Below are 22,517 nucleotides of genomic sequence, written 5' to 3'. Positions count from 1 at the left end.
ATTTTAAACACTTACGGGACAGAAGGTCAATTATTTAATTTAGCAGGTTCATATTTACTGAATATGTTAAACATTGATTAAACAAAAAGCATTTATCAAATGAAAGTAGAAGTACAGTGCATCGATAAGATTGACTGGGATTGTAGTCATGGTGTTTACTGATGCATTCATATGCTTAATTTATATGACTTAGTTTAAATGTAAGACCTCAAAATTGCACACATAGTATTTTCATGACCCACACTCTCATTCAGAACAAACAGATTCAGTCTGCTCAGGTCAAACTGATGACAAACCAGATGGCACTTCATGGACAAATACGACAAAACACATTCTCCACATAGGCCATAGAAGATACAAACATATCAAGTTGGGCCGGGGAGGACGTCACAGGGACACTATCAAGAACACCAAAAACATAATTTGATCTGGGAAAACATACACCACACAATCTGTACACTGACGAGATTACAGGGGAATGTGAGCAGGAGAGACGGAGAGACTGCCGCCTGCCTGAGAAGGTCAGCCTTGGACGTGGAACGCGGAAGTGGGAGGGAGCAAGGACGACCGATTCAACCTACATGACCCTTGACATAGAAAACCTCCTATAAAATGTGAGGCTGGGCTGAGATCAGCGCGCCATTTTTCGATTGTACTTGTCTTGAGTAAAGTTTCTCGTCAGATTAAGAAAAAGCCGCCCAGATACTATTTCCTGAACTCCAGAAATCGAAGAAACTAAAATATCGTAACTCTAATCAGTTGTTGTTGAGTCTTTATTTGACCCTATTCTTCTTGAGTACAAAAAACGAACACGCATTGGAGTAAGTTTGGCTTTGAAGATTCATTTACGAAATGTTTCTCATTTTCTCAGTGGCTCAACTCCAACAGTGGATATAAAAATACACTTCATCTGTCAGCATAGTTTTGAAACCTGACATGACAAACCTAATTTCTTTCACAATGTATAAAAACCGGAATATATAAAATGTTAAATAATCAGTTCAAATTTTTAAACAGGGAAAAAAAACACGGAGTTCACCCCCCACTATTGGTTATTCTTTGGCAAACATTTTCTGCACTGATTTCATTTGACATAAACAATTGTTCAGCAGACCTGCAAGTCAAAAGCAAAAAAATAAAACGGCAATAACCTTGAACGATTTCCCCAAACAACTTAATGTTATGATGCATATTTATAACGATAGAAAGTCGTTCTTTACAAAGCAAATGAGAGTAAAACGTGTACAAACCTGCTTTGAGTGGCACAACACGAGGCTGCTTGCAAAGTTCGCCCAGAAGTTGAAGATGTTGCTCGTTCTCTTCTTTTTTTCCACAAAGTTCCCCTTCGTACTTGGGTGTCGTTCTTTCACACATTTTCAAACGCCAATCTCAACAAATCCGCACTTGGTCTTTGCTTGGCGATAACTCGTGTGCTTCTCTTTGTTCGACGAGACGAATGAAAGATGGCGTCGTCTTTTCAGAGTCGCACTGAAAGAATTTCCTCCGAGAAAATGGCAGTCTGTTCGGCACGAAAACGGAAGAACAGGACACACCCCGCTGTGATTTGATTGGCTGCTGGCTTTGTGGAGCACTGTCACCAACTCACCGACAGATGTCACCATTTGCGATGCAAAGCATTGTTATCTTCTTCTAAACATTGGAAAAACGTCCGATTTGAACCGTATGCACATGAACAAACATTTTATTTCCCAAATATGAACTTGGGAGATGTATTGAATTTTACTTTTGTTGCTGGTTTTGTTTTCACATCTGACACCATGTTGTTGGTTGGACAGTATTCCAAATGTATTTCCCTGTTATTAACAGTTGACATGATAAAGTGATACTTTATGTCAACATATTTGCCTTTTTACAGGGTTTTTCACCAGGTTGTGATGTGATTGCGAATTTTAAATTAAAATATGTCACTCTTTTATTACTTAACTGTTATTGTGTTTGAAAATGATTTCGGTATTTATTTAAAGTACTGTAATATTTCATTATTCGTTTCAGTATTTATTAAACTACAATAATTCACTATTAATTACAAGATTCATTGATCTGTTTTAGGAATAATTTAGTATTCAATGTTTAATAGTTACAGTATTTACTTTTTAAATTTTTGTTTCACCATTTTGTTCAATCTTAATCTTATGGAATATTATTTTGCAAGCACCAACACAAGGTTTTTAAAGATAACGATAAAGATGTCCTTTAATAGTCACACAATGGGGAAATTTGCAGTGTGACAGCAGCAAACATAGATCACACCGAGGCGGCGGTGCAATGTGGCCGTTAATGTATAACATTAGCAGCAGACATTCAGAAAAAGCAAACCTATGCGAATATACACAGTATATACATAAATACACAAATCCCCATGTGTATATACACACTTCCATCCCACAACATATACAAGTGTAAGGAAACACTCCGAATGTCTGTCTATGGTACAGAGGGAAAATTAATAAACTGCTGCAATGATAAAAAATACTGCTGTCATAACCCGTCTGTCTGTCTGTCATTATTTTGGTCCCCTAATAAATTGCTTAAGTTACACCTTCTCCAGCTTCCTCGCATTCTGGGTCCACCTCCTCCTCGCTGACCGGCGACCCTGACAACTGCAATGATAAGACGACTGCAATGGTAAATGAAGGATTGTATTATGATTGCTGGCATTATTTTAAACACTTACAGGACAGAAGGTCAATTATTTAATTTAGCAGGTTCATATTTACGGAATATGTTAAACATTGATGAAACAAAAAGCATTTATCAGATGAAAGTAGAAGCACGGGTCACAAGAATAACTGGGATTGTAGTCCTGATGTTTTCTGATTTATTATATTTTTCTCATATGCTAAATTTATAGTACTTAGTTTAAATGTGTGAAATTTATTGAAATTGTGGGTAGTGAGAACAAATTTGCGCACATAGCATTTCCATGAGCTGCATTCAGAGCACTTCATGGTCTAATACGACGAAGCACATTCTCCACATTGGCTGTAGAGATGCAAACATACCAAATTGGGCACTGGAGGACTCACGCAGACGCTATCAAAAAACACATTCTGAAAGACGGAACAATTGGAGATCAGAGCACATGCACATACGCATGCATAAACACAGACACACCCTTACACCTGCACATACACGTATACCTGCATATACATGTGCACATACACACGCACACATGCACACCGACAAGATTCCAGAGCAATGCCAGCTGGAGAGACGGAGAGACTACCCGCCGGAGAAGGCCAGCCTTGGCGTGCCAGTCTTGGGGACCAGACGGGAATCAACTATCCAGACGATGACTAACCTGGGGAGGACCTTCCCTTGGACGTGGACCCGTGCCTTGGGAGGAAGCGAGGACGACCGATTCAACCGATTCAACCTACATTACCCTTGACATAAAAAACTCCTATAAAAACTGAAGCTGGGCTGAAAGATGGGGCGCGTTTTTCGACTGTGCTCGCCCGAGTGCAGTTTTCTCGTGAGATTAAGAAAAAGCTGCCCAGATATCTGTCTTTGTACTATTTCCTGAACTCCAGAAATGGAAGAAACTAAATATCGGAACTTTAATCAGTTGTTGAGTCTTTATTTGACCCTTTTCTTCTTGAGTACAAAAAACGAACACGTACTGGCGCAAGTTTGGCTTTTAAAGGTTGATTTACTAAGTACTTCTCATTTCCACGGTGACTCAACTCCAACAATGCTAAAGCTGTTGCTTTATGTTATTCATATATAATTTTTATTTTAAATCCCCCTAGCTCTTCTTTTTGTCTTTTCTATATTATGTACGTATTAATAACTGTTTGTTAATGTTAATAAAGTTTTTGACAAAAAACGTATTCGTAAATATTTATCATGTCACTGATGGTGGAGTGGTACACTCGCCTGAGTTGTGTGCAGGCAGCGTGGGTTCAGTTCCCACTCAGTGACGGTGTCTATGTCTGCCCTGTGACTGGCTGGCGACCAGTTCAGGGTGTAGTGCGCCTTTCGCCCGAAGTCAGCTGGGATCGGCTCCAGTACCCTCCCGCGACCCTGTTCAGGATAAGCCGTGTGGATAATGACATGACGTGACAAATATTTGTCATCTCATCAATATTTGCCCAACAGAGTACTGAGTTTCGAGATCCTCACTATAATAGTTCTCAAAATTATATTTCTTATCAATTTAGGTTAGTTAAGGGATATTTTATTTACAATCTAATATCAATCTACAACGACAGAAAAACAATTGGTGGGGGGGGGGGCGCGAATCTCTTTCTTCTTGGTAGGGGCGGGCGTGAAATAATTGAGAAGCACTGCTAGTATGTGCAGACATTATATTCATACAATCTTGCAGCCCGAGTGAACCACAGCATTGTTGCAAGTTCGGTCGGAGAAACGTAAACGTCCCACTGCTGTTCCAGCAGCGGCTTTTCGGGGCATAGGCGGAAGTGACGCGAGAGATGACGCGCTACTGTGGCGTTAATTTAGATATTTTGTTAATTTTTTTTATCAACCGAATTAAAATATTATATAAAATATATATTAAAATAGAACAGCCAGGTGTAAAAAAAACCCACTGAGGCAAAGAAATATATTTGGAAAATACGCGCTTAAAGCATGACGTCATAAGCAAGCGCGCAGCTTCCGAAGGACCTCGACCACATCCACCGACCCGTCCACACCGGAACAAAAACACCCACCGCTAAATTCTTCTGATTTAGTGTGGTACTGACTGTAAATTTCTCATAGGATGTCCAGTGCTACTCTGAAGGACTACGACATAATTCATTCAGTCTTTGTGTCCCGATAACCTCATCTTCGCGCGTTGATGCTTTTCGGCGTAGTTAGCTTAGCTTGTTAGCTAGCTAGCCGCTAACAAAAAGAGGCACATGACTCATCGCCAAGCAGAGATCAAGTGCGGATTTTTTGGAATTATCATTTGAAAATGTGTGAAAGAACGACACCCAAGTACAAAGAGGAACTTTGTGGAATAAAAGAAGAGAACGAGCAACATCTTCAACTGCTGGGCGAAGGTTGCAACCAGCCTCGTGTTGTGCCACTCAAAGCAGGTTTGTACACGTTTTACTCTCATTTGCTTTGTCAAGAACGACTTTCTATCGTTAAAAATATGCATCACAACATTAAGTTGTTTGGGGAAATGCGTCCAAGGTTATTGCCGCTTTATTTTTAAATATTGCCTTTTACTTGCAGGTCTGCTGAACATTTGTTTTTGCCAAATGAAATCAGTGCAGAAAATATATGCCAAAGAATAACCAATAGGGGGGGGGTGAACGCCAGGTTTTTTTTTTTTATAAAATTTGAACTGATTATTTAACATGTTACATTTTCTGGTATTTATATCTTGTTCAAGCAATTCCTTCCGGAAGGAATTCTGCCTGACTCTAAAAAATGTGCACACTGGGGCGAAAACATCAATGGCGGTTGATCAATTTTAGTGGATAAAACACAAAATATTAAGTTTTTTTTTAAAAATCAAGCACGTAATGGTCTTATTTATTAACTTTGTACTGCCTTCGTCGGGTGAGAGTCAATGAACCTCCGGTGGATCTGCACTGTTTTGTGCACGTGTGCGTAGTTTCACCTCATCCAAACATTTAAAATACATTTCATGCATCCATCCAGAGTTGCACGGATCTCATCAGTGAACAAGCGCATGCTGCAAGGGATGCATCTGCATCTTTGGCTTACTATGGGCTTAAAAAGGGAGTACGCCACAACCCCCTTTTTCTACCAACAAGGCCAGGAACATTTAGTTCCTGGTCATAAAGTTCCTGTGGCCCAGGTGGTTTGCATCTCCCCCGCAACTCATAGTTCCTGGTAATTTATGCAAATGACAATGTTGTGTTACTTTGTTACTCATTACTGACACCCTATGGCTGTTAAGCATCGTTGCAGTTCCAAAATAATTCAGTGAACTCTTAAAATATTATGGTGTATCTTAGTCGAATTTGAATACATATTGAATAACTTTAAAATATACAGTCATTATTCAAATATGTCAACATGAAAGTCACAGTGAAAGTGTTGTTGCTTAATGCTTATGTGTAGGGATTTTGACTCTTCAAACATAATGTTGTTTTAAAATGTATTTAAAAACAGAAATTTTATAAAAAATAAAAAGGGGAATGTTGGAATGTACTAGCAGGCTAAATGTCATTTTGGGCAAAAAAAAAAAAAACCCAAACGTAAATCATGCAATAAATAGCGACTCTGATGCCAGGGCCCCTTTTAATTCTTTTAGGGATCCAGATTATAATGGAAGCAAAAATACCCACGATGAAACTTTCTCTAAATGCAAAAAGAAATACTTGTAAACATATTTCACTTGAAGGATTCCTATTCTATCAATGACATTATGTTGTGATGGCCCCCAGTGGTCTGCATCAATATGTTAGGGTCCCACAACAGGTGTTCCATCAGACGCACACAATAGCCTGTGTGTGCTAACTTCAGCTCGCTTCCAGAAACGTCTGTGACTATGTCAGGAATGAAATCGGGCATCAGCCGCAACGTGCTTCCTTTTTAAATGCTCTTTTATCACTGTTGTGCTGCTAAAGCAGGGATGTCCAAACTTTTTGCAAAGGGGGCCGGATTTGATGTTGTAAAATGTGGGAGGGCCGACCTCGGCTGACATTAACTACATAAAGAACAATATATTCAAACACATTTTAGCAAGTGATTCTGTGTTTCACATTTGCTTTTTTATTTTCATTTAAACCATCAAACATGTATTTTGGTTCATTTGAAACATGAACATCACATGCAATTGAATATTTGCTTAACTTTTTTTCTTAAACAGAAGTAATTATAGTCTTGAGTGCAAATAATATTTGAACATGATTTATATTATGAACATGAATTATATTATCATCATGGGAGTTCAATGTCCACAGAATTTTTGAAAAACAGAAATGATTACCACAAGTGCAGGACTAATTTGATATATATGACATATCAAATATAAATGTTGATTGAAAATTTTATTCTGGAATGAAAACCGACAACTTGTCTGAATTTGTGACTGAACAAAACAAAATTAAGTCAGTTATTTTAATGACAAATGACTTGCCTGCATTAATGTGACGGGTGATACTGAGATCTGGACTGCAGCACAAAGGCCAGGTCTGGCTCAAAGGCAGAAGTATTAATGCGCAAGATGTCTCACAGATGAGAGTCTGTGAGCCGTGTCCTCAGACGACTCTTATTTAAGTTCATTACAGAGAATGTCTTTTCACACAAATACGTCGACCCAAACAAGCTCAGCATTTTCCTAGCAAACTCTCGAATCTCTCGAAACCTGCCTTTATCCATCGGTCGGTAAAAGTTGTCGAGAGAAAGTTGCCGGTGCCGACTGCGGCTCTCGGCGTCACACTGCAACTCAATGAGCTCCAGCTGTAAATGGGCTGGAACATTGTCTGTGTCCACGGAGAAAGGTGATGAAAAAAGAGCGATGTCCTTCTCAATAGCTGCAAAATCCCGAAAGCGTTGTGTGAACTCTTCAGCCAAAGATTTCATATCTTTAGCGTACCTCTTCGTTTGTGCACTGATATTGCTCTCTGGGAATCTGATTATGATTTCTTGCAGCGCTGAGAAATGTGCAGTATTGGGCTGGGTCTGCGACAGGTGTCTTTCAAACAGTTTGAGCTTGATTCCAAAGGCTTTGATGTGTGAAAATAGTTGGTTTATGACTCCGTCTGGTCCCTGGAGACTGGTGTTCAGGACATTAAGGTGCTTTGTAATGTCAACTAGAAAACCTAAATCAGCTAGCCACATGGGGTCACTTAGTTCTTGCATAGGTTGTCCCTTTTCAGCCAAAAACTCACAGATTTGCTGCTTAAGAGAGTAGAAGCGCGACAGTGCAGAACCCCGACTAAGCCATCGCACGTCAGTGAAATAGACAACATCTCCATATTCTGCATGAACATCGCTGAGAAACTGTTGAAACTGGCGGTGGCATAGCGCTCTGGAGCGAATATAGTTAATAGCCTTTATCACCGGTTTCATAACATGTTCGTATTGGAGATGTTTGGCACACAGAACTTGCTGATGAATGATGCAATGGAGTTTTACAGCGCTACCCCCTTCTTCACTTACTTTGTTACATATTAGTGTCGCTAATCCACTTCGTTCGCCAGCCATGGATGGTGCGCCGTCCGTAATAATCCCAGAAATTTTATTCCACGGGAGTTTTAAGTCATCCACGGCAGCGCAAACAGAAGAGAATAGGTCTGTTCCTCTCGTTTGGGCTTTCAGGCTCTGCAGGTCAAGTAGTTCTTCAGTAACGTTCATTTCATTGTCCACTCCTCTCAAAAAAATAAGCAACTGGGCAGTGTCCGAGGCGTCTGTGCTTTCGTCGCAAGCCAGCGAAAAAAAAATCAAACTCCTTTCCTTGGACCCCCAATTGTCTTTTGATGTCTGACGACACTTCCTCAATCCTGCGTGCTACGGTGTTACGTGCCAGGCAAACTTTGGCAAACTCTTGCTGCTTCTCGGGACATATTTTCTTCGCCATAGTCATCATGCAGTCTTTGATAAATTCACCCTCGGTGAAAGGTTTGCAATGCTTCGCGATCAGTGTTGCTACCTCGTAGCTAGCTTTCGTGGCATTCTCATTTGACTCTCGGGCTCTTGCAAAATACTGCTGCTGTGAGAATAAACCCGCTTCAAGTTGCGCCAATTTCTTGCTGCGTTCCTCCCCGGTCAAATTGTCATACATGTCAGCGTGTTTCGTTTGGTAATGTCGTTTGACATTGAACTCTTTAAAAACAGCCACGGTCTCTTTGCAAATGAGACAGACACAGTTGTTACGTATTTCTGTGAAGAAATAGTCCAATTTCCACACATCTTTGAAGCGTCGACCCTCGCAGTCAACTTTCCTTTTTTTGTTTATTGTCGCCATTTTATAAATTGGGGGTAAAGGTCACCCGGGCTGATGCCTTGTAGTGATACTGCCTCTAGTGGGTAAATTAAGAACAGCAGTTAGGAAGAGCGCGCACTCAGTACTGTATATGTGCGGGCCAGAATGTATTAATTTTATTACAGAGGCTGCAGGCCGGATTAAGTTTGACCCCGGGCCGCATTTGGCCCCCGGGCCGGACTTTGGACATGTCTGATTGAATCCATATCCTTGATATCAGACATTTGCGTATTTCACTAGTGCGGTCTTTTCCAGCACTAGTTATACATTCAGCCACACTAGTGATGCCCTTTGTTGTTGTAGTAGTTGCACAGAAACTCTGACAAGTGACTCATCTTCAGCAACATGTTAAATAGTAAAATGTGGATTATTCCAACATGTTAACTAGTGACATGTGATTTCCTACACTAGTTAACTAGTGAGAGCGAAAATACCCAATAGTTAACTTGTAATGGCTAAAATACTTCCTAGTAGACTTGTGAAAGCCCTTTAAGCCTTAATATTTCACTAGTAACTTTCAAAAATGTTACTTGTCAACTAGTGATGCCCCAAATTTCCACTAGTTACACTAGTGAGAAATTTTGACTGAACTTGTTCAACTAGTTGGCGGCACGGAGGCCGACTGGTTAGCACGATGGCCTCACAGTGAAAGACATCATCGGGCGTGGGTTCGATCCCGGCTCCGGCCATCCTGTGTGGAGTTTGCATGTTCTCCCCGTGCTTGCGTGGGTTTCCTCAGGGTACTCCGGTTTCCTCCCACATTCCAAAAACATGCATGGCAGGCCGATTGAACACTCGAAATTGCCCCTAGGTATGAGTGTGAGCGCGGATGGTTGTTCGTCTCTGTGTGCCCTGCAATTGGCTGGCAACCAGTTCAGGGTGTCCCCCGCCTACTGCCCCAAGATAGCTGGGATAGGCTCCAGCACCCCCCGCGACCCTAGTGAGGAGAAGCGGTATAGAAGATGGATGGAAAGTTCAACTAGTGAGGTCCAAAATATTTACTAGTAGAACTAGTGGATGCCAAACTGCTCACTAGTCAACTAGTTACACAAAAAACTAATGAGAAGGTGGGGCAGATGTGTGCATCCAGGATTCCTATTGGCTCTACAGTTAAATACACGAATCAGAATTCAGATTTTGTCATTGTCCCACCCAATTTATTTGCACATGGTTTATACAAGTTGACAAGTGTTCCTGGGGAACTGCAGCTAGTTAACTAGCAGCTGCCTCTCATGGGCTACATGTTGACGAGTGAATGCATGAAGCCAAACTAAAGGCTTGCAATCTATTTTGGCCTTCCAAGTTAACTAGAGAGGCTCAAAATATTAACTAGTAAACTAGTACATGCTGAGATATCCACTAGTTACACTAGTTGTGCTCATTTTGACCTCTCTTGTTAACTTGTAAAGCTCATGTATTCTAACTAGTAAAGTATTTGGGTTCAAAGTGAGTCACGAGCAAACAAGTGACAATTATTTTCACATAACTAGTTCACAAGTGGATGACAAAATTGCGCACTAGGTGACATGTGCACACAACAAGTTAACTTGTGAAATCATCAAATTTGAGAAGTTGATTTTTTTCCCAGTTTACAACGCGATACAAGTTCACAAGTTGTGCACACATATCCACTAGTAAGCAATTTTGGTTAACTAGTATGATATAAATGCCAGCTAGTATGCAAAAACATTAGCTAGTATACCAAAAATCCCCACATGTTAGATATTTGTTGTGCACAATGCATCACTCGTGATGCATAACCTTTAACAAGTAAAAATAAAAGGCCAACATGTAGGATAAAATTCAAACATGTTCAGTCAACTCTTGCACAAGTTCTTTTCTGTGTCTGACAAGTGAGACAAACTTCCTTCTACTTGTTAGCTAGTTAAATAAACATCAGTGTCACTCATTAACGAGTGACTCATTGTGGACTCAACTAGTTCACTAGAATGAAAACATGTGTTTCACAAGTTAACGAGTGGGGTAAAAATTAGACTAACCAGTGGCTATCTTTGCATTTACTAGGAAACTAGTTCACATTTTGAACCTCACTAGTCAGCTAGTAAGGTTGGCAGTGTGACTAGTGGACATGTTATGCCTTACTAGTGAGCATTTGAGAATCTGACAAGTCAGCGAGTAAGGCCAGGAAAAAGCTTAACTAGTGTCACTAGTGGACATTTGGCCCTTACTAGACAACATGTAAAATGAAATATGTGACCATTGTTGTCTCTAAAATGACTCATACACCAACTGCATTCAAATGAAGCAGGCGGGACAAGTACTTTGATTGGTCAATATCTAGATGAGATCTCTTGACGCTTTAACCCTTAAGAGCCCGGCCCGTCATACCTGTTATGAAAAGAGTGATTGTATAAAAACATTTCCTACTTATAATTAATCTTACTCTCTCTCCCTCTCCATATGCAGGCTGGTGTAAAAAATAGGTATGTAGTTATATAAAAGAGAAAACATGTACAATACTTTCTGTGTAGTAAATATTAAGCTATTAAATATTACATAAGATAAAATACAGTCATATGTCACTAATTTCAGACTACCGTATACCAAAATCATGAGCAGTGACTGGTTAGATTATATTAATTTGAAATGGACCGCCAATAGGAAACCATTGCATTCTTTCCTACTGATCCCCATGAGCTAAAAAATGCGCACTAGTTCACATGTAAACTAAAAATGGCCATTAGATGTTAACTAGTATGCTAGTAACGAGTGGGCAGTTTTTAGCTTACGGGTGAACTAGGGTGCATTTTTTTTAGCGCACTAGCTCACTAGTAAGCTCATTTTTGTATCTTACTAGTGAACATGTAAACCCCTAAATGCTCTGGCGGACTAGTGTGAAATGCATGCTCAAGGCCATAGAATAAATACTCAAATGGCATCCCTCGGCAAGGCTTTTCAACATTTATTCAACGGGCGTCTTGTCACTATCCTCCATTCCCCAGGATTCCTCCGACATGACGTTTATTCTTCGGACAGCCAATCACGATACATAATGTGCCAACCAGCGACATAAGCCGAAGAGAAAACCTTCAGCGGTATTGCAATGTTTTTTGTAAATATTACTCTATTGTGATACAACATTTGATTTTACGATTATTTTAGGCGACAAAGTAGTGGTGTAAACGTCAAATGTGGGGTCAATTTATCAAGAAAAGCCCTACTTAAAAACTTGCTTCAACGATTTCGGAGACGTCGGTGCCCGGTTTTGATTGTGGATGGCGGCAGTTCAACGCTCACAGTCGCCGCCGAGAGCAGCTTCATGTCGGCAGGACTTTCTGAAATCTGCTGCTGGTAATTTTATAGCGATTGAACTGCAAAAGATGAAGTTTTACGCGCATCTGACGCTCACATTTTGGCTTCACGGTGTCGTTTGTTCATTGCTCACAAGCTAATAGGGTAGGAACAAGAGTTCAATTAACGTTGGAACATAATCACTCATTATCGTTTGCTAGCTGCGTTTGTATATTTGAATTATTTTCTTGCCTTCATTGCACGCAGTATTCGTATTCCTTAGTAACTGTGTATTATAAATAAGGTTGCGCTATATGTTACTGGACAAACTATCGGTCCCGACTGCTTAGAGACCCCACAGCAGATGAGCAGCTCCATTCGGACCCTTCTGACGGCGCTTCTTCTGCAGCGCGATACTGTTCATAGAAGCTGGAGAGTAACAGAAAGAACATCAAGAGGGGGAGAGACACAACTTCCTCCCGAAATCTTGATTAATTAACCATTTATTAATGGTTAAATTCATTATATATTTCATGTATCTTATGTTTACAATAAAATATTTTTCAACTATATTCTGGATATGCATTGTCTGAAATTAAGTGGTGAAACCACAACTAATATTTCCTCCAACATCGAACCTGCTCGGTCACATCTTCCATCTTAAAAAACAAAACACAATCAGTAAAGATTGTAGAAACCTCTAAATGCACACACATTCATTTATTGAAAATAACAAGGTAAGAAGATTGTGTTTTTGTATTTACTTCCGTTGTTTTTCCACGACAATCAATCATTGGAGACGAGCCTAGGGTGACGTCATCAAGTTTTATATTATATATGCTGTTCTCCCAAATCCATATATATATATATATATATATATATATATATATATGCATATGCATTTATACATCCACAATACAGATTACAGCATCTTTAACAAATACGCATCAACTTTGAACAGATTCAACATTCGAAAAATCACATCCTCGTGAAGGCAGAATTAATTGATTAAGATTCCCTTTAGTAGTCCCACAATGGGGAAATTCGAGGTTCGAACCCAGGCCTCCTGGGGAGACTGGGACCGGAACGCGGCGCCTTAGACCACTCGGCAGGACTTCTGCAATACACTGCATTCCTTTTATTTCGTATACCAAAAGTGGATAGGAGTGAATTTTTAGCAGTACTATTACCCCTTATGTCCGTGTAAATAATAAATATACATCCCCCAGAGAGCCATTCCCTGAGAAAAAATAGTTTTATTCTGCATAGATACCAAGCAACCGGCAGTAAAAAAAATGTGGACACTCGGAATCAGGCTTTACAGGGTTAATTTTTTTGCAGGGTGGAGCTCCGATCAGAGAGCCAATAGGAGGCGTACACTCATGGTACTCTCCCGCCTCCTCATTAGCATTTAGCGTAACTAGTGAGGAATTTGTGTTTCACTAGTTCTACGAGTGGAAATTTGGACTTAACTATTTTACTAGTTAATCCAAAAAGACAATTTCACCAGTTAACCAGTGAGCAGGTTGGCATCCACTAGTTCTACAAGTGAACATTTTGGAACTCACTAGTGGAACTAGTTCAGTCAAAATCTTTCACTAGTGTAACTAGTGGATATTTGAGGCATCACTAGTTTACAAGTATTTTCTTTGGACCCAGTAGTTAAATATAATGACTTCAAGGGTCTTTCACTAGTGAACTAGTTGATGTTTATCTTTCACTAGTTAACTAGTGGGTATTTAATTTCCAACTAGTTGTCTAGTGCAGGCGATCATAAGTCACGAGTCATACTTTGAACATTACTAGTTTGGGACGGTGGTCCGCTAGAGCATCAAAAAGATAACTAGCTGGGAATTTGGCACTAATAGTGCCTATCTCGGTGTCACAAGTTAGATATCTGTCAGCACTAGTTGAACAAAAGACTCACTAGTCGCTAAAAATGAGTCACTTGTCAGAGTTTCTGGGCAACTAGTACGGCAACGGGCATCACTAGTGTGGCGAAATGTATAACTAGTGCTGGAAAAGACTGCACGAGCGAAATACACAAATGTCTGATATCAAGGATATGGAATAAATGCTTCAAGGGCTTGCCATACGCGCATGCCAGCAGCGGTTCCTCAAACCAATGAGAGATGTCATGGCAACACATTTAATCTACAACGTTAGGGGAGGGATTTCACTGGTCACCACACCATAGAGTCATGGTTTCAAATCAAAACCAAAAATATCTCTGAACAGCTCACAAGCAAACAATGAAACAAAGAAATAAAATGATCACAAAACATGTATCTCTCATGCCATTCATATCCCCATAAGAAATAAAAACAACACAAGAACAGTACTGATGCATTCTGGGAGCCTCAGCCAATCAGATGGCTGGTTAGAGAAATGTGAGTCGTGTGCTTTGGGTAGTGTGTTTTCATTTATATTTTTGCAGTCTGTTGTCTAAACCTGTGATGCATCTTGCTTGCAATAACATGAATGATAAGACAGACTACAACATCGTGGACAGCTGCCATTTTGTCCCGCTTTCTCCTGCACCATCAGCCAAAGAACGTATTCACATAATGTTTATGTCACAGTCAATTTGAAGCATAGATGTCTCAGACTTTGGCCAGCAGTGTGTGCTAAAATGCCCTCTGAAATACCTCAAGGGGAACAAGCCCATGGTCGAGAGAGTTTCTCAGTCCATATAATTGGCGTGTCACATTACAAGACGTCTCGCTTGTTTTGGGGAAGATTTAGGACTTTGAAGTGCGCCTTATGGTCGTGAAAATACAGTAAGTAACCACGATGAAACTATCTCTAAATGCAAAAAGAAATACTTGTAAACATATTTCACTTGAAGGATTTCTATTCTATCAATGACATTATGTTGCGATGGCCCCCATCAATAAGTTAGGGTCCAGCAACAGGTGTTCCATCAGACGCACACAATAGCCTGTGTGTGCTAACTTCAGCTCGCTTCCAGAAACGTCTGTGACTATGTCAGGAATGAAATCGGCATCAGCCGCAACGTGCTTCCTTTTTAGATGCTCGTTTATCACTGTTGTGCTGCTAAAAGGAGGTTTACATCGTAGGACGTAATTTTGTGAAATGCCCCCATGGTCCGGTCCAAGTTGGGGTTGCACACATTGCTCCGTATGCGGCAGGCACAAGTCAAGGTAGCACAGTAGAAACAATATAAGACAAAGTCACCGCATGAGCTTTGACTTGACCAAACCAAATGTGTGTTTGTCTTTTTGTGTCCTTCAGACGTCAGTGAATACGATCTCCGTTCTGTGAAAGAGGAGCCAGACTTGACTCACATCAAAAAGGAGGACGAGGAGAAGGAGGAGATAAACAAGTCAGCACTGAACGTTTTCCCTATAAAGACTGAAGATGAAAACAAGGGTGAGGGTGAGGACAAAAGAGGGGCGGAGCCTACAAGCAGCCGCTCAAGTCATCATGTGACAACAGAAGTTGATGAAGACCACTGGGGGCCATCACAAGCACATAATGAGGACACATTATCAGACGCTCATGACGATGATAATGGGCGCGCTAAAGATGGAATGGCATGTCACACTGACTCATTAACTTCAAAGCTGTCATTAAAACGGCACACAAGAACCCACGGTAAAGAAAAACCCTTTTCTTGCTCGGTTTGTGGCAAAAGCTTCCTGCATAAGTCAATGTTAACAATCCACACAAGAACACACACTGGAGAAAACCCTTTTTCCTGCTCGGTTTGTGGCAAGAGTTTCTCTCAAAAGTCAAGTTTAAAAAGGCACACAAGAATACACACTGGAGAAAAACCTTTTTCCTGCTCAGTTTGTGGCAAGAGTTTCTCTCAAAGGTCTCATTTAATAATTCACACAAGAACACACAGTGGTGTAAAACCCTTTCCTGCTCAGTTTGTGGTAAAAGCTTCTCTCTAAAGGCACATTTAACACAACATACAAGAACACACAGTGGTGAAAAACCTTTTTCCTGCTCAGTTTGTGGCAAAAGCTTTTCTGTAAAGTCAATTTTAATGAAACACACAAGAACACACACTGGTGAAAAACCTTTTTCCTGCTCAGTTTGTGGGAAAAGCTTTTCTCTAAAGTCAAATTTAATAAAAAACACAATAACACATAGTGGAGAAAAACCTTTTTCCTGCTCAGTTTGTGGCAAGAGTTTCTCTAAAAAGTCAAGTTTAAAAAGGCACACAAGAACACACAGTGGTGAAAAACCCTTTTCCTGCTTAGTTTGTGGCAAAAGCTTTTCTGTAAAGTCAATTTTAATGAAACACACAAGAACACACACTGGTGAAAAACCTTTTTCCTGCTCAGTTTGTGGGAAAAGCTTTTCTCTAAAGTCAAATTTAATAATTCACACAAGAACACACAGTGGTGTAAAACCTTTTTCCTGCTCAGTTTGTGGTAAAAGCTTCTCTCTAAAGGCACATTTAACACAACATACAAGAACACACAGTGGTGAAAAACCTTTTTCCTGCTCAGTTTGTGGCAAAAGCTTTTCTCTAAAGTCAAATTTAATAATTCACACAAGAACACACAGTGGTGAAAAACCTTTTTCCTGCTCAGTTTGTGGTAAAAGCTTCTCTCTCAAGGCACATTTAACACAACATACAAGAACACACACTGGTGAAAAACCTTTTTCATGCTCCATTTGTGGAAGATGCTTCTCTCCAAAGGCAAATTTAACAATACACACAAGAACACACAGTGGTGAAAAACATTTTTCCTGCTCAGTTTGTGGCAAAAGCTTTTCTGTAAAGTCAATTTTAATGAAACACACAAGAACACACAGTGGTGAAAAACTTTTTTCCTGCTTGGTTTGTGGCAAAAGCTTTAATGTAAAGTCATTTTTAACAAATCACACAAGAACACACAGTGGAGACAAGCCATTTAGTTGCAGCGTTTGTGCGAAAAAATTCTCCTCAAAACAGATTGTGATGGCGAGAATAGAAGCGATCCTTGAAGCTTAAAAAAAAGACCAAAAAAATGAAGGAACTGACTCTTTGTGGTAAGATGCAAATGTGATTTTGAATAAAATATGATAAATTTAATTTTGCAAAGCTCTTTTATTGACACTATGCCAATGTGATCAGTGCCAGAAGAAGCAACGTGTCTGAGTGTTGCTGATTTTTTTTATTTTTTTTTTTATATGAAACATTTTTAATTAAATTAATTGCTTTTGTCTGGAACATGTTTTAATATGCTTTTCAGTTGTCTTTTTAATCGCACTGAATGGAAAAGGTGTGAGAAGAAATCGGTATGAAATCGGTGCCTTCCACAATCATCAATAAAATCACTTGTTCCACTTGCTCAACTGGCCTTTCATTACGCAGTGTGAAAAGGTGAAAAACAGATCTAGAAGTTGAACTATAAAAAGAACAAGAAAGAGAAACGCAAATCGTCTCAGTTTCTCTCAAAAGTTTTGGAATGTCAGGAGTTGGCAATCTGATGGTGACTGGAGTCAGCGTTTGTCACCACAAAGGAGATGATCTGCATCACGCAGTTCGTTGCTGCTGCTGTTGCTGCGCGTCTGAAGACTGAAATGAAATGAAATATTTAAGTACAGACGCTCCTGATGAAAAAAACTAAGAAGAAAACTCTGCAATCGTCGTTAGAGCGCTTCTTTTGGCCAGTTTCGAGTAAATCCTCCAAGGAAGATACTCATCATACCTCATCTTCTTCTCCTCAACCCTGAACTTCTTCCTACATTGAAGTTACGGAGGAGGAAGTAACTTTTGAAGCCCATTGCGGCGATGACGAAGACCCTTTCATGATATAAAATGCTCCTCTTCCTCCATCATCTCCTTAAGCATCGGGTACATCATCCAAAAGTAAGTTAAACTTCATTTTATTTATCTTATTACGTCCATGTACATCCTGTGTGTGTCTCTCTCTCTCTCTAACATACGTAGTACAGTACTGTAGGTATTCTCTCCATTTTATTAAATGTCTTTTTCAGTACAAACCAATAAAGGTTACTTTTATATACTCATATAGGCCTTAAACATAAATTACAAGACAAAATAAAGCGCTGAAGCAACTTACAAACAAATTCAGCTAACGAACGACCGTTCGGAACGTATCTCGTTCGTAAGTTGGGGATCGGCTGTACTTAAATAAACGCTAAAATATTTTTAACACTAACGTTTCAATTTAAAATTTGCAAACACATACAGAGTAAATTAAATTAATAAAATAGAAACATTTACTCAATATTGAACAAATTGAAGAGTCCTAATTTTGAAAAATAATTTTTTTTAAAATCAAATTTAAATATATTAATTCAATAAATATTTGGGCACATATTTAAATGAACAAATATTTTGACAAATACCCAAGATTGAAATATTTGTATATTTTTTACATGTTAAAATAATTGAATAAACATTGTTGTAATCACAGTCGAAAGGATCTAAATCAAGAAGAGCAAAACGTTCCGTTAAAAATAGTGTCTGGGCATTTTTGTTCGTCATGACATGCAATGCACAACTCTGAGTGGTGACATTTGCTTATTAAAATAAATAAAACAAACAAACAAAAAAGGTTTATAGAAGCATATAGATCTCAAGGGACAATATTATTGAACCAAACAATGATATTTGTAAACAAAAAATTGTTTGGAATGATTACAAAAGCAATAAGAGCAGCATGTTAGAATGCAGAAGACCCTTCTATCGACTGTGTTTTTGAGTCATCGCGGACGTCGTACTGTTGTAAAATGCGATTGGACAGTAAACAGCCAATCAGAATCAACCCTAGTGTCCGACTCCTGATTGGTTAATAATTGAGGGCCAGTTTGCATCGTAAGCATAAAACCGTGGCCGTGTCCAAATTAACAGGCTGCGACCTCCGAAAGCTGCTTTTTCGGCGCGACACCACCGCGCGTGTTGTCCAAATTCACGCTGGCCGTGTCCAAATTAACAGGCTGCGACCTCGGAAAGCTACTTTTTCGGCTGCGTGACGTCTTTTTCCGCGCGGCATAACCGCACGTGGTGTCCAAATTCACGCTGTCACGTACGGCCTTCGAATCCAGCCTTGAAATCGGTATTCGTTACTGTGGAGACGGCCCCAGAGCCAAGGCCGCTTAGCGCAACACTTACATTACGCCCACACACATTGCTCCGCTGTTCGACGCCGGTGTTACGCATTTATGGTGGCTTTATATGCGGCTTGGATAATGAATGGTTAATCTGCGACGAGCTCCAGATTTTATTAAGATTTCATTTTGAACAATGCAACCCAAACTTTTCTTCATTTTATTTCATTTTTTAGTTTACTTACATTTTGTTCTTGAGAGGAGAATCACGCTTTGCCATTGGAGAGTTGTCCTTTATCGAACGAATGAAGTAAGTTACAAATACGTCTACCAGCATTTTCATACTGTAACCAACATTGACAGGTAAATAAGTATATAACGTGACTGTTACAGATGAACTAAAAATATAGCCAGTAAGACCCAAAAAGATAACTTCAGTAGTACATGTGTTTGCTTCATAATAGAACGAACATCCATTATCCGCCGCTTATCTGGGGTCGGGTCGCGGGGGCAGCAGCTTCAGCAGGACAGCCCAGACTTCCCACTCCCCAACCTCATCTTCCAGCTCTGCCGGAGGGATGCCCAGGCGCTCCCAGGCCAGCCGGGAGACGTAGTCTCTCCAGCGTGTCCTGGGTCGTCCCCTGGGCCTCCTGCTGGTGGGACATGCCTGGAACACCTCACCAGTGAGTCGTCCAGGAGGCATCCTAAACAGATGCCGAGCCACCTCATCTGGCTCCTCTCTACGTGGAGGAGCAGCGGCTCGACCATGAGTCCCTCCCAGATGGCCGAGCTTCTCACACTATCTCTAAGGGAGAGCCCAGACACCCTGCGGAGGAAACTAATTTCGGCCGCTTGTATCCGAGATCTTGTTCTTTCGGTCGCGACCCACAGCTCGTGACCATAGGTGAGGGTAGGAACGAAGATCGACCGGTAAATCGAGAGCTTCGCCTTTTGGCTCAGCTCCCTCTTCACCACGACAGACCGATACACCGTCCGCATCACAGCGGAGGCTGCACCCATCCGCCTGTCGATCTCTCGCTCCATCCTCCCCTCACTCGTGAACAAGACCCCAAGATACTTAAACTCCTCCACTTGGGGCAGGATCTCCTCCCCAACCTGTAGAGGGCATTCCACCCTTTTCCGACTGAGAACCATGGTCTCAGATTTGGAGGTGCTGATCTTCATCCCAACCGCTTCACACTCAGCTGAGAACGGCTCCAATGAGAGTTGGCGATCACTGCTTGACGAAGCCAACAGTACCACATCATCTGCAAAAAGCAGAGATGAAATACTGAGTTCACCAAACCGGATCCCCTCATCGAAACAAATCCGACTTACTGCCGGCAATGCGGACCAAACTTTGACATCGGTGGTACAGGGACCCAACTGCCCGTATCAAGGGGCTCGGTACACCCTACTCCCGAAGCAAGCTCCACAGAACTCATCGTGGGACACGGTTGAATGCCTTCTCCAAGTCCACGAAACACATGTAGACTGGTTGGGCAAACTCCCATGAACCCTCAAGGACCCTGTAGAGAGTGTAGAGCTGGTCCACTGTTTCACGGCCAGGACGAAAACCGCACTGCTCCTCTTGGATCTGAGATTCAACGTCCCGACGGACCCTCCTCTCCAGTACCCCTGAGTAGACCTTACCAGGGAGGCTGAGGAGTGTGATTCCTCTATAATTGGAACACACCCTCCGGTCCCCCTTCTTAAAAAAGGGGACCACCACCCCGGTCTGCCAATCCAGAGTCAGTGTCCCCGATGTCCACACAATGTTGTAGAGGCATGTCAACCATGACAGCCCCACAACATCCAGAGCCCGAAGGACCTCCGGGCGGATCTCATCCACCCCCGGGACCTTGACACCGTGGAGCTTGTTAACTACCTCAGTTACTTCAGCCCCCGAGATAGGTGAGTCCACCACAGCGTCTTCAGGCTCTGCTTCCTCAAAGGAAGGCGTGTCGGTAGAGTTGAGGAGGTCTTCGAACTATTCTCCCCACCGACTCACAACGTCCCGAGTCGAGGTCAGCAGCACCCCATCTCCACTATAAAAAGTGTTGATGATGCACTGCTTCCCTCTCCTGAGACAACGGATGGTGGACCAGAATTTCTTCGAAGCCGTCTGGAAGTCGTTTTCCATGTCCTCACCGAACTCCTCCCACGCCAGAGTTTTTGCTTCGGCAACCACCGAAGCCGTATTCCGCTTGGCCAGTCGGCACCTGTCAGCTGCCTCCGGAGTCCACAGGCCAGAAAGGCCCGATAGGACTCTTTCTTCAGCCTGACAGCATCCCGTACCGCCGGTGTCCACCAGCGGGTTCGGGGGTTGCCGCCACGACAGGCACTGACCACCTTACGTCCACAGCTTCAATCGGCTGCCTCAACAATGGAGGCACGAAACATGGTCCACTCAGACTCAATGTCCCCCGCCTCCCCCGGTACGTGGGCAAAGTTCTGCCGGAGGTGGGAGTTGAAACTCTTTCTGACAGGGGATTCTGCCAAGCGTTCCCAGCGGACCCTCACAATACATTTGGGTCTGCCGGATCTTCCCCCACCATTGGAGCCAACTCACCACCAGGTGGTGATCAGTTGACAGCTCCGCCCCTCCCTTCACCCGAGTGTCCAAAACATGCGGCCGCAAATCCGTTGACACGACTACAAAGTCGATCATCGAACTGCGGCCTAGGGTGTCCTGGTGCCAAGTGCACATATGAACACCCTTATGTTTGAACATGGTGTTCGTTATCGACAATCCATGACGAGCACAGAAGTCTAGTAACAGAACACCGCTCGCGTTCAGATTGGGGGGGACCATTCCTCCCAATCACGCCCTTCCAGGTCTCACTGTCATTACCCACGTGAGCATTGAAGTCCCCCAGCAGAACGAGGGAGTCTCCAGGGGGAACGCTCTGCAGCACACCCTCCAAAGACTCCAAAAAGGGTGGGTACTCTGAACTGCTGTTTGGTGCCTAAGCGCAAACAACAGTCAGCACCCGTCCCGCCACCTTGAGGCGGAGGGAGGCTACCCTCTCATTCACCGGGGTGAACCCCAGTGTACAGGCGCCAAGCCGGGGGGCAATAAGTATGCCCACACCTGCTCGGCGACTCTCACCTTGGGCAACTCCAGAGTGGAAGAGTGTCCAACCCCTCTCAAGAGGACTGGTACCAGAGCCTAAGCTGTGTGTGGAGGTGAGCCCAACTATATCTAATCGGAATTTCTCTTCCTCGCACACCAGCTCAGGCTCCTTCTCTGCCAGAGAGGTGACATTCCATGTCCCAAGAGCTAGTTTCT

This window comes from Idiotropiscis lumnitzeri, chromosome 2 (assembly GCF_059441095.1).
Source record: "Idiotropiscis lumnitzeri isolate Australia: NSW breed Sydney's pygmy pipehorse chromosome 2, RoL_Ilum_1.0, whole genome shotgun sequence".
Taxonomy (NCBI): domain Eukaryota; kingdom Metazoa; phylum Chordata; class Actinopteri; order Syngnathiformes; family Syngnathidae; genus Idiotropiscis; species Idiotropiscis lumnitzeri.
Note: the sequence above shows the minus strand (reverse complement) of the source record.